The 15,768-nt window shown below is 41.8% G+C and overlaps 1 protein-coding gene across 3 annotated transcripts in view; it reads right to left on the bottom strand.

Moving 5' to 3' along the window:
- ARAP3 (ArfGAP with RhoGAP domain, ankyrin repeat and PH domain 3) overlaps positions 1-15,768 on the bottom strand; it is a 150,398-nt gene that overhangs the window by 120,362 nt on the left and 14,268 nt on the right. For 2 of the 3 annotated variants that reach the window (XM_040441098.1, XM_040441113.1), the window contains exon 1: positions 6,607-6,734. The exons of the other annotated variant lie outside the window; for it this stretch is intronic. The gene's annotated coding sequence lies outside the window, so the exon portion shown is untranslated. Of the gene's footprint in view, positions 1-6,606; positions 6,735-15,768 lie in introns of those variants that run through there. 3 annotated transcript variants of the gene reach the window in all.

Below are 15,768 nucleotides of genomic sequence, written 5' to 3'. Positions count from 1 at the left end.
GTGGGAATTATTATTTCTCTGCTGAAAGGTGATGCTCAGACCTGGGCCTTTTCTCTACAAATCGGTTCCCAATTCCTCTGATCGGTGGATGAATTTTTCAGGGCCCTGGGCCTTATTTATGATGGCCCAGACCGGGTTTCTCTGGCTGAATCTAAGCTGCATAGTTTGAGTCAGGGAGAACGTTCTGCAGAGTCATATTGCTCTAAATTTAGGAGATGGGCGACTGATTCGGAGTGGAATGACCCAGCACTCCGCAGTCAATTCTGTCAAGGGCTGTTTGAGAGACTAAAAGACGCCCTGACATTCCATGAAAGCCCTGATATTTTGGAGGCGGCTATGTCCCTGGCCATACGGATTGATAGACGCCTGAGAGAGAGGAGGGAAACAGCCTCTTCTGTCCAGCGGGGTACAGAGACACTCTAGCTCGTGTCTGGTGATGAGCCTATGCAATTGGGACAGGTCTCTTCATGCCCTGGTAATAGGAACTTCAGGGTTCAGAGAAGACTTTGTTTCTTCTGTGGTTAAGAAGGACATTTTATTAACATTTGTCCTTATATTAAACCTCTAGGTGAAAAGGAAAAAAAAAAAGGTTGTAACTAATGGGTCTAGTTCTCTTACTCTTTGCACTATGGGTGGGTGGGTAGTCGGAGAAGGTATTTTTGTCTTTTACTGGTCTTTTAATAGTAGTACCCAAAATTTTAATTTTGATGCATAACATATTTACGTCCTTTTTCTTCTTTCACACTTCAGAAAAGCAGCAAGAAAAGGGGCGTGGCTTCCCATACCCTGTCAGATATACCATCATTTATGCCAGAAACTGAAGTCAATTATAGTTCAAAGCTACACCAGTTCATAACTGGCTTAGATTTCTGATGCACAGACTGCTGATAAATGCATCAAATCAGATGCGCAGATGAACTTTACATTAAGACTGGCGAGTGGTGAATGTAACGTCAATCCATCTCCTAAATTTAAGCAATATGACTCTGCAGAACGTTCTCCCTGACTCAAACTATGCAGCTTAGATTCAGCCAGAGAAACCCGGTCTGGGCCATCATAAATAAGGCCCAGGGCCCTGAAAAATTCATCCACCGATCAGAGGAATTGAGAACCGATTTGTAGAGAAAAGGCCCAGGTCTGAGCATCACCTTTCAGCAGAGAAATAATAATTCCCACTTTTTGATTTTCGTCCCCAGATGAGAGCGGATGCTCTCGAAAATACAGTTTACAAGATTCTCTGAACCAGACAAAATTATCACTCCACCCAGAAAACCTATCTGGGAGGGCGACTTTAGGTTCAAGGCTGCCCTGGTTCCCACTGACAGAACCAGACGCCTGAGAATTCTGAAACTGTGCAACTGAATTACGGAGGTCAGCTACCTCCAAAGATAATCCCTGCATGCGATCCACCAGTGCATTAACAGTATCCATATCTGCACAAGCAATGAAAATAATGACGGTAGGGGCGGTTGATAATGTCACGGCAAGTGGGGATAAGAAGTGTGTAGCTGTACAAGGATAAGAATTCTGGAACTGGATTGTTCATATACCAGAAGAGCAATAACTAAGGTCCACTCCTCCACTGCTCCTGCACTGCCACTCCAGTGGCCTCACCGATCCTGCAACAATGACATCACATATACTCTTCATCTTGACTGCTACAGCCAATCACCAGCCTTGTTTACACTGTGCCATACATGCAAGCTTCACCGCTGAGGCCAGTGATTGGCTTCAACATTTGCATGAATCATGTACATGGTATGACCGCAGGCCAACTGAGTAGCGGGGGAATTATGTCACATTGCCCAAATTTTTGACAAAAATCCCAGATAACCCCTTTAACCCCTTAAGGGCTAGGCCCTATTTCACTTTACGGACTTGGCCATTTTTTGCAAATCTAACCAGTGTCACTTTAAGTGCTGATAACTTTAAAACGCTTTGACTTATCCAGGCCATTCTGAGATAGTTTTTTCGTCACATATTGTACTTCATGACACTGGTAAAATGAAGTAAAAAAAAAATCATTTTTATTTATAAAAAAATACCAAATTTACCAAAAAATTTGTAAAAAATTGCACATTTCCAAGTTTCAATTTCTCTACTTCTATAATACATAGTAATACCTCCAAAAATAGTTATTACTTTACATTCCCCATATGTCTACTTCATGTTTGGATCATTTTGAGAATGATATTTTATTTTTTAGAGATGTTACAAGGATTAGAAGTTTAGAAGCAAATCTTGAAATTTTTCAGAAATTTTCAAAAACCCAATTTTTAGAGACCAGTTCAGGTCTGAAGTGACTTTGCGAGGCTTACATAATAGAAACCACCCAAAAATGACCCCATTCTACCCACCTCAAGGTATTCAAAACTGATTTTACAAACTTTGTTAACCCTTTAGGTGTGCCACAAGAATTAATGGAAAATAGAGATACAATTTCAAAATTTCACTTTTGTGGCAGATTTTCCATTTTAATAATTTTTTTCCAGTTACAAAGCAAGGGTTAACAGACAAACCAAACTCAATATTTATGGCCCTGATTCTGTAGTTTACAGAAACACCCCATATGTGGTCGTAAACTACTGTACGGGCACACGGTAGGGCGCAGAAGTGAAAGGAATGCCATATACGGTTTTTGGAAGGCAGATTTTGCTGGACTGGTTTTTTTGACACCATGTCCCATTTGAAGCCCCCCTGATGCACCCCTAGAGTAGAAACTCCATAAAAGTGACCCCATCTAAGAAACTACACCCCTCAAGGTATCCAAAACTGATTTTACAAACGTCGTTAACCCTTTAGGTGTTCCACAAGAATTAATGGAAAATAGAGATACAATTTAAAAATTTCTGTTTTTTGGCAGATTTTCCATTTTAATATTTTTTTTCCAGTTACAAAGCAAGGATTAACAGCCAAACCAAACTCAATATTTATGGCCCTAATTCTGTAGTTTACAGAAACACCCCATATATGGTCGTAAACTACTGTACGGGCACACGGCAGGGAGCAGAAGGAAAGGAATGCCATACGGTTTTTGGAAGGCAGATTTTGCTGGACTGTTTGTTTTTACACCATGTCCCATTTGAAGTCCCCCTGATGCACCCCTAGAGTAGAAACTCCATAAAAGTGACCCCATCTAAGAATCTACACCCCTCAAGGTAATCAAAACAGATTTTACAAACGTCGTTAACCCTTTAGGTGTTTCACAAGAGTTATTGGCAAATGGAGATAAAATTTCAGAATTTAAATTTTTGGGCAAATTTTCAATTTTAATTAATTTTTTCCCAGTAACAAAGCAAGGGTTAACAGCCAAACAAAACTCAATATTTATGGCCCTGATTCCTTAGTTTACAGAAACACCCCATATGTGGTCGTAAACAGCTGTACGGGCACACGGCAGGGCGCAGAAGGAAAGGAATGCCATACGGTTTTTGGAAGGCAGATTTTGCTGGACTGGTGTTTTTGACACCATGTCCCATTTGAAGCCCCTCTGATGCACCCCTAGAGTAGAAACTCCAAAAAAGTGGCCCCATTTTAGAAACTACAGGATAGGGTGGCAGTATTATTGGTACTAGTTTAGGGTACATATGATTTTTGGTTGCTCTATATTTACACTTTTTGTGAGGCAAGATAACAAGAAATAGCTGTTTTGGCACCGTTTTTAATTTTTGTTATTTACAACATTCATCTGACAGATTAGATCATGTGATATTTTTATAGACCAGGTTGTCACGGATGCGGCGATACCTAATATGCATACTTTTATTATTTTTTATTTATTTACACAATGATTTCATTTTTGAAGCAAAAAAAATCATGTTTTAGTGTTTCCATAGTCTGAGAGCCATAATTTTTTAAATTTTTGGGCGATTACCTTGGGTAGGGTATGATTTTTGCGGGATGAGATGACGGTTTTATTGGCACTATTTTGGGGTGCGTGTGACTTTTTGATCGCTTGCTATTACACTTTTTGTGATGTAAGGTGACAAAAAATTGTTTATTTAGCACAGTTTTTATTATAAATTTTTTACGGTGTTCATCTGAGGGGTTAGGTAATGTGATATTTTTATAGAGCCGGTCGATACGGACGTGGCGATACCTAATATGTATACTTTTTCTTTATTTATGTAAATTTTACACAATGATTTCATTTTTGAAGCAAAAAAAATCATGTTTTAGTGTTTATAGTCTGAGAGCCATATTTTTTTCAGTTTTTCGGCGATTACCTTGGGTAGGGTATGATTTTTGCGGGATGAGATGACGGTTTGATTGGCACTATTTTGGGGTGCGTGTGACTTTTTGATCGCTTGCTATTACACTTTTTATGATGTAAGGTGACAAAAAAAGGTTTAATTAGCACAGTTTTTATTTAACATTTTTTACGGTGTTCATCTGAGGGGTTAGGTCATGTGATATGTTTATAGAGCCGGTCGATACGAACGCGGCGATACCAAATATGTATACTTTTTATTTATTTATGTAAGTTTTGCACAATGACAGCTTTTTTAAAACCAAAAAAATGATGTTTTAGTGTCTCCATATTCTGAGCTATAGTTTTTTTATTTTTAGGGCGATTGTCTCAGGTAGGGGCTCATTTTTTGCGGGATGAGGTGATGGTTAGATTGGTACTATTTTGGTGGGCAAACGCCTTTTTGATCGCTTGCTGTTGTACTTTTTGTGATGTAAGGTGACAATTTTTTTTTTATTTAGCACAGTTTTTATTTTTTATTTTTTACGGTGTTCATCTGAGGGGTTAGGTCATGTGATATGTTTTTTAGAGCTGGTTTTTTACCAATTTTTTTCTAACTTTATTTGGGGGAAATTAAGTTTTTGTTTATTTTTACTTGAAACGTTTAATTTTTTGGGGGGAAAACTTTATATTTTCAACTTTTTTTTTCACTTTATTTATTGTCCCACTTTGGGACTTGAACTTTTGGGGGTCTAATCCTTTACAATGCATTCCAATACTTCTGTATTGGAATGCATTGGCTGTATGAGTTATACTGTGTGTATTACTCATACAGCTTCCGGCCTGTGAGATCCAGGGGGCTGGATCTCACAGGCTCGTCACCGGAAGGCAGCGCAATGCCTTCCTTAGACATCGCGCTGCCTTCCATGCCATCGGGTCCCCCCTACAGCCGCATGGGGACCCGATGGCACCGCCGATCACCGCCGCTGCATAAGGTAAAAGCCGCAAACCGCAGGTCTGAATTGACCTGCGGTTTGCGGCGATCGCCGATACGGGGGGGGGTCACATGACCCCCCCGGCGTTGTGACAGGATGCCCGCTGAATGATTTCAGCGGGCATCCTGTCACAATTAACCCCCGTCGCGTCGCAATCTACTTTTAAACTTAGGACGTACCGGTACGTCCTAAGTCCTTAAGGACTCGGCAAACGTGGCGTACCGGTACGTACTAAGTCCCTAAGGGGTTAAAGTTACAGTGCGCATTAAAAACAAATATTTAAATGTGGATATATTAATGCGGACTATGTCCACTTGCTTTGGAGCTGCAGCAAAATAAGGAGTTATTGGGATGAGATTTTTGTTACCCTACAAAGGGAGAGCGCAGTGAATTATAACCCGGGGGTTTTGATAGTGCTCTTTGGAGAATGTGGATTAGAAGGGGAAGTCCCGGTCCAGGTCAGACGGATTTGGATGCGGGGATTGATGGTCGCCAAGGCTATATTGATAAAGTATTGGGGCTCTGTCTCCCCGCCCTCAACAAGAGAGTGGGTTTCATACCTCCAAAGAATTAGAGTTTATGAGGACATTGAAAGGAAGCGGAGAATTGCACGCAGACCTACATAGTCATAATTAATATTACTTTACACATTGATGAATGGAGTGGACGGCAGCCAATGGGGGGGGGGAGATATAGTTATTATTATATATTGTCGGGAAGGTGTTCTTAGGATGTTGTATAGAATTTTTCTTGTTGTAAAGATGTTTATGATTGCCATGCTAGGCATACCGTCGTGATTATTACTGTTTTATGTATTAATTATCATGTTTTGGAAAATAAAAATATATATTTATTAAAAAAAAAATAATATTTAAAAAAAAATCGATCATCAGATTATAGGTTATATTAAAAACAAATATGAAAAAAAAATTCATCATCAAATCATAGGTTATATTCTGGATTCCTAACAGCACCATTTTAACCATTCACGTGCCATGATGTAAGATTTTCTTTTACCGCAACCTTTCAATAGGGAACAGTCTTAAGATTTGGGTTTTAGAGATACAAAAAGAAGAAACTTAAGAAAGAAGATGTGGCTAGTAGAAGAAATAGTGCTTTGTGACATCTTTCTTTTTCTACTCTATTTTTGGGTATTTCTCATACCGACCCCCCCACACTACCCGTGGGGAAAAAAAAGGTCATCAATCATTGGGCTAGAATAATACAAGCCGGATCCCCAAGAAATTATGTGCTAACTACCAATAGACAGATTTTTCTTCATTCTTCCCCTTTAATACGTGACAGAATTAAAGATATGAAAACTGTGCGTAGGGACCATAGTAGGAGCATTGTGCAGTGGAGCAGGATTTAGTTCTACGTGCCGTCTGATCAGCTATCCTCTGCAGCATGGCTTTCATTTACCTGAATATCTGAGCTAGCGACGTCCAGCCCCTCTCTCTGTATATGTGAATGGGCCCTTGTTGGTGGAGCTCAGAACGCGTTAGGATTTGGGCATCATCCCAGCCAGGACATCTCTCCTTTTTGCACTAGGCATCAGGGCTCTCTTGCAAAGGAAAAGGAAAGGGAAGTGACGGCAGCTGAGAACTGAACTCTAAGCACTGACCATTGCCGTTGATGTTATCAGCACCAGTTGTGGCTTTATCTTCCTTTTTGTAGGGCTAGAACTGCAAGCTGCTGCTACGTATGTGAAGTTCATTCCTGGTTATATTAGTTATAAGACAGGAAAGGGTTACAACGGTTTCTGACATTAAAAAAGATCCATCAGCCTCCTGAATTCTTGTATTTCTTATTAAAACAGATTTGTGCCTTTCCTCTGTTATCCATCCTGGAAATGTATGAATAATTGGATAACTGGGGGTTACCATTCATCTAGGCAAAAGGGTGTTTTCCTGGAAAGTCTATGGGTGTCCATACATAGCGGGGGCGTGGTTTTAATGTCACCTGTACAAATCATGGGTCCAATGTGATTCACACTGGACCCAAGTGAATGTTTGCCACAAGGTTTGACGGTGTATGGGCAACAAATGATGACCTATACTTAGGATACGCCAATCAATGCTTGAATTGTTTGGGTCCAATTCTTAGGACCCCCGCTAATGAGCAGAATAAAGGCATATCCTCACTTTAATTCTACGCACTGGCAGGGCTGGCTCATACTACAGCTTAGTGTTCATGGACATACAGTCGGGAGTCTGTCACCTCAATATTCAGTTTCAAATTATTATCTGTCTTGTAAAAATCTGGTCCTCTGATCCTGAGAAATGGTCTTTGGTGCACTGTGGGCAGCCAAATCACTGGCCTCGTCGGTGCACTGCTGAGACCAGTGACTGGATGCAGTGGTCACAAAGCTGGGAGAACTGGATTGGCAGCGCGGAATCTGCTAGGTAAGTACTAATCAATTTGTTAGTTTAGGCTAATCCCCCTTTAAATGTGTTTTTGAAGAATTTTTGACAATGCTCTTTTTCATTTTCCATGTCATTATTTTATTTAACAAAAAAAATCCTAAAATCCCAGTATTGGCACTGGCCACTGAGCCTAATAATGTCAAACCTTTCTGTTCTGTACAGATCTGTTTTCAGCAGTGACTCATGTCTTTATCATTATGAATAGAAAAGAAATCCACAGAATTCACCATTTACAAGAGGTAATGGACACAGCTTATCTACTGCCCCTCCCTGCACAAGTCACAGAGCATATCTAGTATACTCTTCCATAGAAATCAATAAACATCTCGTGGCCAACCGCACTTGACAGCATCTCAGAATAAAAAAAATGAGAATGACAAGAAAAATGAATATGTTTTACTATATGATTAAAAGTAGAAAAAACAATATATAGTAATACATCCCCTTTAATCCACTACAAATCCTCTATCATTTTTCTAAAGGCAACTCCAAATGTAGGCTTATTCCCAATTAAGCATACATTTAAGTTTTCTTTCTGGGGATTTATTTCATTCTCCATATACTTGTGAGACATACCTAGAGAGATGGTCATGAAGGTTGCATGGAGGAGATTGTTAGGACAGCTGCCCATGGCTGCTACTACCCTCCTCTCCCCTGTGGGCACAGGCAACATGCTACTCACCATGCTGCTGGCTCCATGCTTCTGCCTAGTACTCTAGTCTTTATCCCCTTATGGTGGGCATGCTCACCTCTGGCCTCTTAAAGGGCTAGTGCGTGGCCTTTCAAATCCTGCCCCAGACAATGGCTAGGGGTCCCTGGGTGTTTTAGGATGCCTGAGCTTAAGGTTCCTCGTGACCAGCAAAGGTGTTGAAGTCTAACGTTTATGTGATTCACCTGCATTTTGCCTGCGTTACTCCTGTGTTTACTCCTGACTGTGCTCCAGCCCTGTGTGCTCCCTACACTTCCAGCTTTATTTTTGTTTGTTTAAACCTGTCAATCTGCCTTGGTTATGTTCCTGTCAAGTACTCAGCCTGCCTGTCCTGCCTGTGTCTTCACTACCATCCAGCCTGCCCGTTTATCCTGTGGGTCCATTCATCTACTCTACCAGTGCGCAGTCTGGATCTAGTAACTAGAATTTAAGCTTTAGTGACTGTTCAGACCACTCCTGCGGTTCCCCTGTGGTTTTAGTGTGTTTTCTGTATCCTGAGCTCCCGGTGCCTGCACCGGAGTCCCTGAACCCTGTGGGTCAGCTGCCAACTATACCAGGACTAGCCCAGGAGGTAGCATTTCAGTTGCTTCACTAAAGCGAAGGCCAGATCTCTGCACAGAGATTAAAGGGTGAATACCAGGGGAGCGCCATAATAATGCCATTAGCCCAAAGACAAACCAGTTAGTTGGTACAGTGGGTCCACACTTGCTTATCCGTAACAGAGATATCAATGTTTTCATCCATCTGGCATAGTGACTGCAAATGCCCAGTTGCATAAGTCTAAAATACTCTACTTGCAGGACTTCAAACCCATCTACATACTGTAACTCTCCCTATTGTCCAAAATGGCACATATAAAAAGAAAATTCATGAGGCCCCCCGCTAATCCACTATCTGAATTTTATTATTTCAAGGATTTTTTTTTCCAAAAAATGTATAATCCTATGGAGGGTTCTAAATTTAACTTGCCACTTTTATTGATTTCCCATGCAATAAAAGATTTCCTAATTCATACAGCAGGTTTTCCCCTAAGGTCTTATTTACAGTCAGTGTTCGGTCAGTGATTAAACTACCAAATACAACATGAACTTTAGTGCTCTGCAATGCCATCAAGCACAATGCAACAGCACTCCACAAACACAGAATATAGGAATGCTATACTCACTTCATGAATAAACCCGAGGTACAGCAAATATAATTTGATCAAATCTTTTGTGCTCATCGACCATGACAAGGTGACCTCGTTTGGATGAGAACCTGCGCTATATGCTACTTCTTCTGGTGCCAACCAGCATCCAATGAATTTAGGAAAGGCAGGCTCTACATAGTGAATAGCATATATACATAGTATATATAGTGAACCCACTCTGTTTGCTACCTCTTCTGGCGCTAAATGACCTCCAATGAATACAGGGAGAGCAGGTTTCATCTTTAGGCTGGGTTCAGACCTGAGCGTATTCGATATACAGGCGTTTTTATCGGGCGTTTGTATCGGGTGTTTTTAATGGGCGGAAACATGCAAACGCCCATCTAGGCGCGTTCCCGCTGAAGTCTATGGGTGGGAACACGCGACAATACGCCCCAAAGAAGCTCCTGTACTTCTTGAGGCGTAGGGCGTTTTACAGCGCGTTCGTACGCGCTGTAAAACGCTCAGGTGAGAGCCATGCCCATAGGGAAACATTGGTTTTTGCCTGTTGAGCGTTTTACAGCGCGTAGGAACGCGCTGTAAAACGCTCAGGTGTGAACCCAGCCTTATACTACAATGATGGGTTATTCAGGAGTGCATGACCAAGATAGAGACATCTCCAAGTGCACACTGATAAAACAAAAAACAAAGCCGGCTGATGACCTATCCTAAAGATCATTTAAAGGTCCCTTTACACAGGACGACAGAGAAGCAGATTATCAGGAAGAAAGCGTTCCTTCCCGACAATCTGCTGATCGCTGGTGGAGGAGACACATTTACATGCAGCGATCTCCTCCAGAGTATGGGGAGGAGCGATCACTAATGCCATCACGCTTCCCCATACTGACTCGTTGTTTGCCGGCAGGAGATCGTGTTTACACAGGACAATCTGCTTTGGGCAAACGATTTTCGTATGTGCACAAACAAAAAGGAACATCCCTATGAACGCTCATTAGCGATTATCTTTAAGACTCTCGGCCCATGTAAAGGGCCCTTCAGTTTTGGTTTATTGGAAATTCATCTCAATTGTGTTTTATGCTTTGTTTCGATGCAGCAAACATTTACATCTTTGTAACTCTCTACTCTTTCCCTCAAATCAAGAATTCAATAAATCTCCAATTGTGACAACGCAAAAATCCTCCTATAGATAATACTATGTATCCATGGAAAATCACTGTTGTCTTGTGTATCTAGATTTGTATCTGTGAATCACATCAATGGTATCTGGTTGATGTAGGCCTAATGCTGCTGGGATTGTGCTGCTCAGAGCGGAATTCTCTATAGATCTACAGTACAAGCAAGTCCTAAACTGTCTGTTCTATCACCAATATTAACGTATACAGAGATATAGGGTCCTAGATTAGCTCACGGCAAACAAAAAAAAACAATGGGGTCTGCATAGAACATGTTTGGTACAATTTAGTTGTCAATTCCATTGTGGATGGTGAGATGTCCCCACCCAGCAGAGCCAACAGTCTATTGTAAGGGAATTTCACACAACAAGCATGAACTGTGTATCCATACAATAAGACATCTGACTCATATTGTAGAAACTTTTTTTTTCTGGTTTTCAGCAGAACCTTCCATTTCTCGAGAGAGTCCCTCCATGAGTGACAGAAATCCCAAACTCTCACATTCTTCCTGAAATGTTCATTTTTTGGATCAGAGCAGATCTGTAATAATAAACTTCTTATCTAAACTTCCCAAAAAGTGTATGATTTCCTAAGCATATTAACTACTGAGACCAGTGGTTGGCTGCAGTGGTAATGTCTGTCTATGTTACGTCAATGCTGCAGGTGCTGGGGGCACCAGAGCAGCAGCACTGGAGTGGCAGGGGATTTAACAGGTAAGTATGGAACCCCTTTAAGGGAAATCATCCTGATGTAACTGATCCAAAAATATTCCTACCCTGATTTTCATGCACAGAGTTTTCTGCAGAATATGAGTGAGTTTTGTTTTTTTTGTAAAATCCCATTCACTTGTATGGTTATGTACTATTCCACAGTGAAAAGCTATGAAAAGTTCACCACATGTGATCATGCCCTTCACAGAACATTTCCCTCTACAAAAAAATATAGGTCATGGTCTCTTTGTGTAGATAACAGGTCCGTCTCCCCGACAGATGAATACCCTGACGACCCTGTATAAAGCACCACCTCGCATGCCCGAGCTCCACTCTATTCAATACCCTCTTTACCGTGGTCACGTAGTGAGGAAAACAGGGTTATTGGGATCCCTGTGATAGTGATCATTGCGTGTCCTAGTGGAAGGGTCCACAGCAATCATATATTAATCATTCATCTTATGGATAGGTAAGAAATGTAATTAGTGGAAACCCCCTTCAATACTATTGTACACCACAGTATGATACTGCTTCAGTGAACTAGTCCTTAATCAAGGCTGGTTTTTTCTACAGCCTGAGTAGGCCTGTGCCCGTAGACAGTTCTAGTAGGACACTTGCATCCTGATGGGAGGGATTTTTGCCTGCAAAATGTCTGTCTCCAGCAATAAGGGGCACACTTTAAGCAAAAGAAGAGTTTCTAATAGTCTCTAAGTGCAACAATGAAGGTAATTCAATGGAGAGAAATGAAGCCAGGCTTTGTTCTAGCAATGCTAATCGATTGTGCCCTCACAAACCAACAGCTGTGCTGCTGTCTCCAGCTTACTGACTGCCAGTTTCCATTTTCTTGTCTGTTTCCAGCTATTGTTAAAATTTTTGACTTCCTTCCTCTCTCCAGATCTCCCACGCGCCCATTCTCTCTCCCCAGGAGAAAGAATAACAGACAAACTCAGTCTCATTTAACTGCGCATATTCTAATATTTTCTATAAAGCTGAACATAACTAAAGTCCTGCCTGGAAATGGTAATGATGGGAGTGCAAAAGGATTATGAGATGTGCCATACAAAACAATGCAAGAGTCAGATAATAGACCCTGCCAACAGTACAGTGCCTTGAAAAAGTATTCACACCCTTTGAACTTTAACACATTCTTTCACATTACACCCACAAAGTTAAAGGGATTGACTCACCTCAGATATTGGGGGCATATCGATATGCCCCCATTGTCTTATAGGTGCAGGTCCCATCTCTGATACCTCTATATAAAATCCTGCATGCCCAATTGCCTTCAGAAGTCACCAAATTAGTAAATAGAGTCCATTTGTGTGTAATTTATTCTAATTATAACGACAGCTGTTCTGTGAAGGCCTCAGAGGTTTGCTAGGGAACATTTGTGATCAAACAGCATCATAAAAACCAAAGAACACACCAGACAGGTCAGGGGTAAAGTTGTGGAGAAGTGTAAAGCAAGTGTCACGGTCCCTCCTGTGACAGATGTCAGGAGATCAAAGAGACTAGCTACACATGAAGGAATCTAACAGCTTCTTTGGTTACTTGCTTCAGCTTTTGTTATTGCTCATGACCACACCCCTTGTTTCAGGTGTAGCTTAGTGGTCATCACACCTCCCCTATATAGTCTGACCTCACCCTTCTGGCTATGCAGTTGATAGCTTCATTTAGATTTTGGAAGAGCTGTTGTGTTGTCCTCTCTGAAGTCCGTGCTCGTCCATCTCTTCAGAAGTTAAGTGTCTTGCTCCTTTGTGTCTTGTTGTCCCTCCCTGTGTCTTTTGCTACTAGGCCTCAGGGAGACGCTGGTTCCTTTAACTGGGAAGGAGTAGATCGCCTCAAGCCCAGCCTTTATCTATAGGGATCCATTGGGTCTCCAGGGTCTCAGGTTCCAGTGTATGGGCAATTGGGCATTCCTACCTTCGGGGTATGCCCATACGGATAGGAGACAGGGCAAGGAGTAGGGTTATTTAGGAGGTGACCTTTCCCCTTTTCCCTAGCATTGAGGCCTAGTGGCTTTTCCCTTCCCTCCTGTTGTCGGTGTGGAGTTCCCTTCCTTACCTCACCCGTGATAGCAGGGTTAGGTCATAAAAAAATATCCCAAGCTCTGAACATCTCACAGAGCACTGTTCAATCCATCATCCGAAAATTGATGGATTATGGCATAACTGCAAACTTACCAAGATATGGCCGTCCCATTAAACTGACAGCCTAGGCAAAGAGAGCACTAATTAGAGCAGCAGCAAATAGGACCACGGTAACTCTAGAGGAGCTGCAAAGATCCACAGCTCAGGTGGGAGAATCTGTCCACAGGACAAGCATTAGTCATAAACTCCACAAATCTGGCCTTTATGGAAGGATGGCAAGAAGAAAGCCATTTTTGAAAGCAAGCCATAAGAAATCCCATTTTCAGTTTGACACAAGCCATGTAGGGGACACAGCAAACATGTGGAATAAAGTGCTCTGGTCAGATGACACAAAAGTTGAACTTTTTGGCCTACATGCAAAATGCTATGTGTGGGGGAAAACTAACACTGTACATCACCCTGAACACAGCAGCCCCCCTGAAACATGGTGGAAGCAGTATCATGCTGTGGGGATGCCTTTCTTCAGTGGGGACAGGGAAGCCGGTAGGAGTTGATGGAAAGATAGATGGCACTAAATACAAGGCGATCCTGGAGGAAAACCTGGTAGAGGCTGCAAAAGACTTGAGCCTGGGCGGAGGTTCACCTTCCAGCAGGACAAAAACCCTAAACATACAACCAGAGCTACAATGTTCAAGTAATAGGATGGCCCAGTCAAAGTCCGGACCTAAATCTCATTTAAAATCTGTGGAAAGACTTGCAAATTGCTGTTCAGAGACACTCTCCATCCAATCTGACTGTGCTTGAGATATTTTGCAAAGAATAATGGGCAAAATTTCAGCCTCTTGATGTGCAAAGCTGGTAGAGACATACCCCAAAAGACTTACAACTGCAATTGCAGCGAAAGGTGGTCCTTCAAAGTATTGACTCAGGGAGGCTAAATACAAATGCACATCACACTTTCAAGATTTTTCATTTATTAAAAATTTTGAAAACCATGTATCATTTTCTTTTCACTTCACACATACTTGCTACCAGGGGCGTAGCTAAAGACTTCAGCTTGAGCTCCCCTTCCCTCAGTGCTTTGTGGCCAGGGGCAGGGAAGCACATTGCCTTCTTGCTGTCTGAGGCAAAAATTTTAATTGCCTCCCCATGCCAAATTCTTGAACTAACCCCTTCCCTCCAGCCAGAGGTATAACGTGACCAGCATACCCGTGTCTTCTTATGTCTTTGGGCCCCCTCAGTCTCCTGGGACTGCTACTTCTGCACCCCCTATAGCTACGCTCCTGCTTGCTACTTTGTGTTGGCCTATCACATAAAGTCCCAATAAAATATATTTATGTTTGTGGGTGTAATGTGAAAAAATTTGAAAAAGTTCAAGGGGTTATGAATATTTTTTCACGGTACTGTATATCTTCAAGCAGAACTATTATTTAAAAAAAAGACCTGTAAAAATGTCAGGGGGTTGGCTATTGAAATCACTTAAATGGATTTTAAAGTAATCTGGCTTAATAGTAATTCAGTCAAGCTAACCAAGGACTAGTTGGAGAGAGTGTCTACGTCTCAGATAAAGACCACTTAGGCCTCCTTCACATATTACTGGAGGTTCAGTCCCCCCCCCCTTCCCGTCATGAAGTACTGTAGAAAGCGCTGGAAGGGAACTGAAGCTTTAACTGATCCCATAGTTTTCTATGGGATCATTCTCATACATCTGGTGCATCAGTTGTGATGCCAAATAGTGCCAGGCAGATAAAAGCTGCATACTGTTTTTCTGGACAGACGTCGGATCTGTGCACTAAGCGCAGTTCACATACATCAGTTGTGTCCGGTTCCTGGCTTAAAATAGTTGGCTGGACATAACTGATATATGTGAAGCAGGCCTTAAAGGAGTCTTCTTTTTCAGAAAAAGTGACACCCTAGTCACTGTTCCAGGCCAGCATCAACCTCACAGACCACGTGGGACGCCGTGTGCCTTCCCGATCTACAAACAGAACAGCTGATTGAACAGTGAACTCACAGTGCTTACAGTGAGGGGAAAAGACACGGAGGTAAGAGATACTCGTGCCGGTGACCACGTGGGACGCCACGCCGGGGCACAGCATTCCGCTCCTCAACACTAATCATCTAACTGTGAGTAACACACTGTGGACATTACTGATCTATTCAGCTGAAAAATAGGATACTTATGTTTGCAGATTACATATTGAACAACACCAACAGTACTATGAATAGGATACATTTATAATATAAACGAACAGAGTGAGATTCGTCTACATAACGTGCACCAACTAATTCATACATTTACTATCTAGTCCGGACAGACTTGTTATTAG

This window comes from Bufo bufo, chromosome 1, assembly GCF_905171765.1.
Source record: "Bufo bufo chromosome 1, aBufBuf1.1, whole genome shotgun sequence".
Lineage (NCBI taxonomy): Eukaryota > Metazoa > Chordata > Amphibia > Anura > Bufonidae > Bufo > Bufo bufo.
This window is presented reverse-complemented; position numbering and strand designations above follow the sequence as displayed.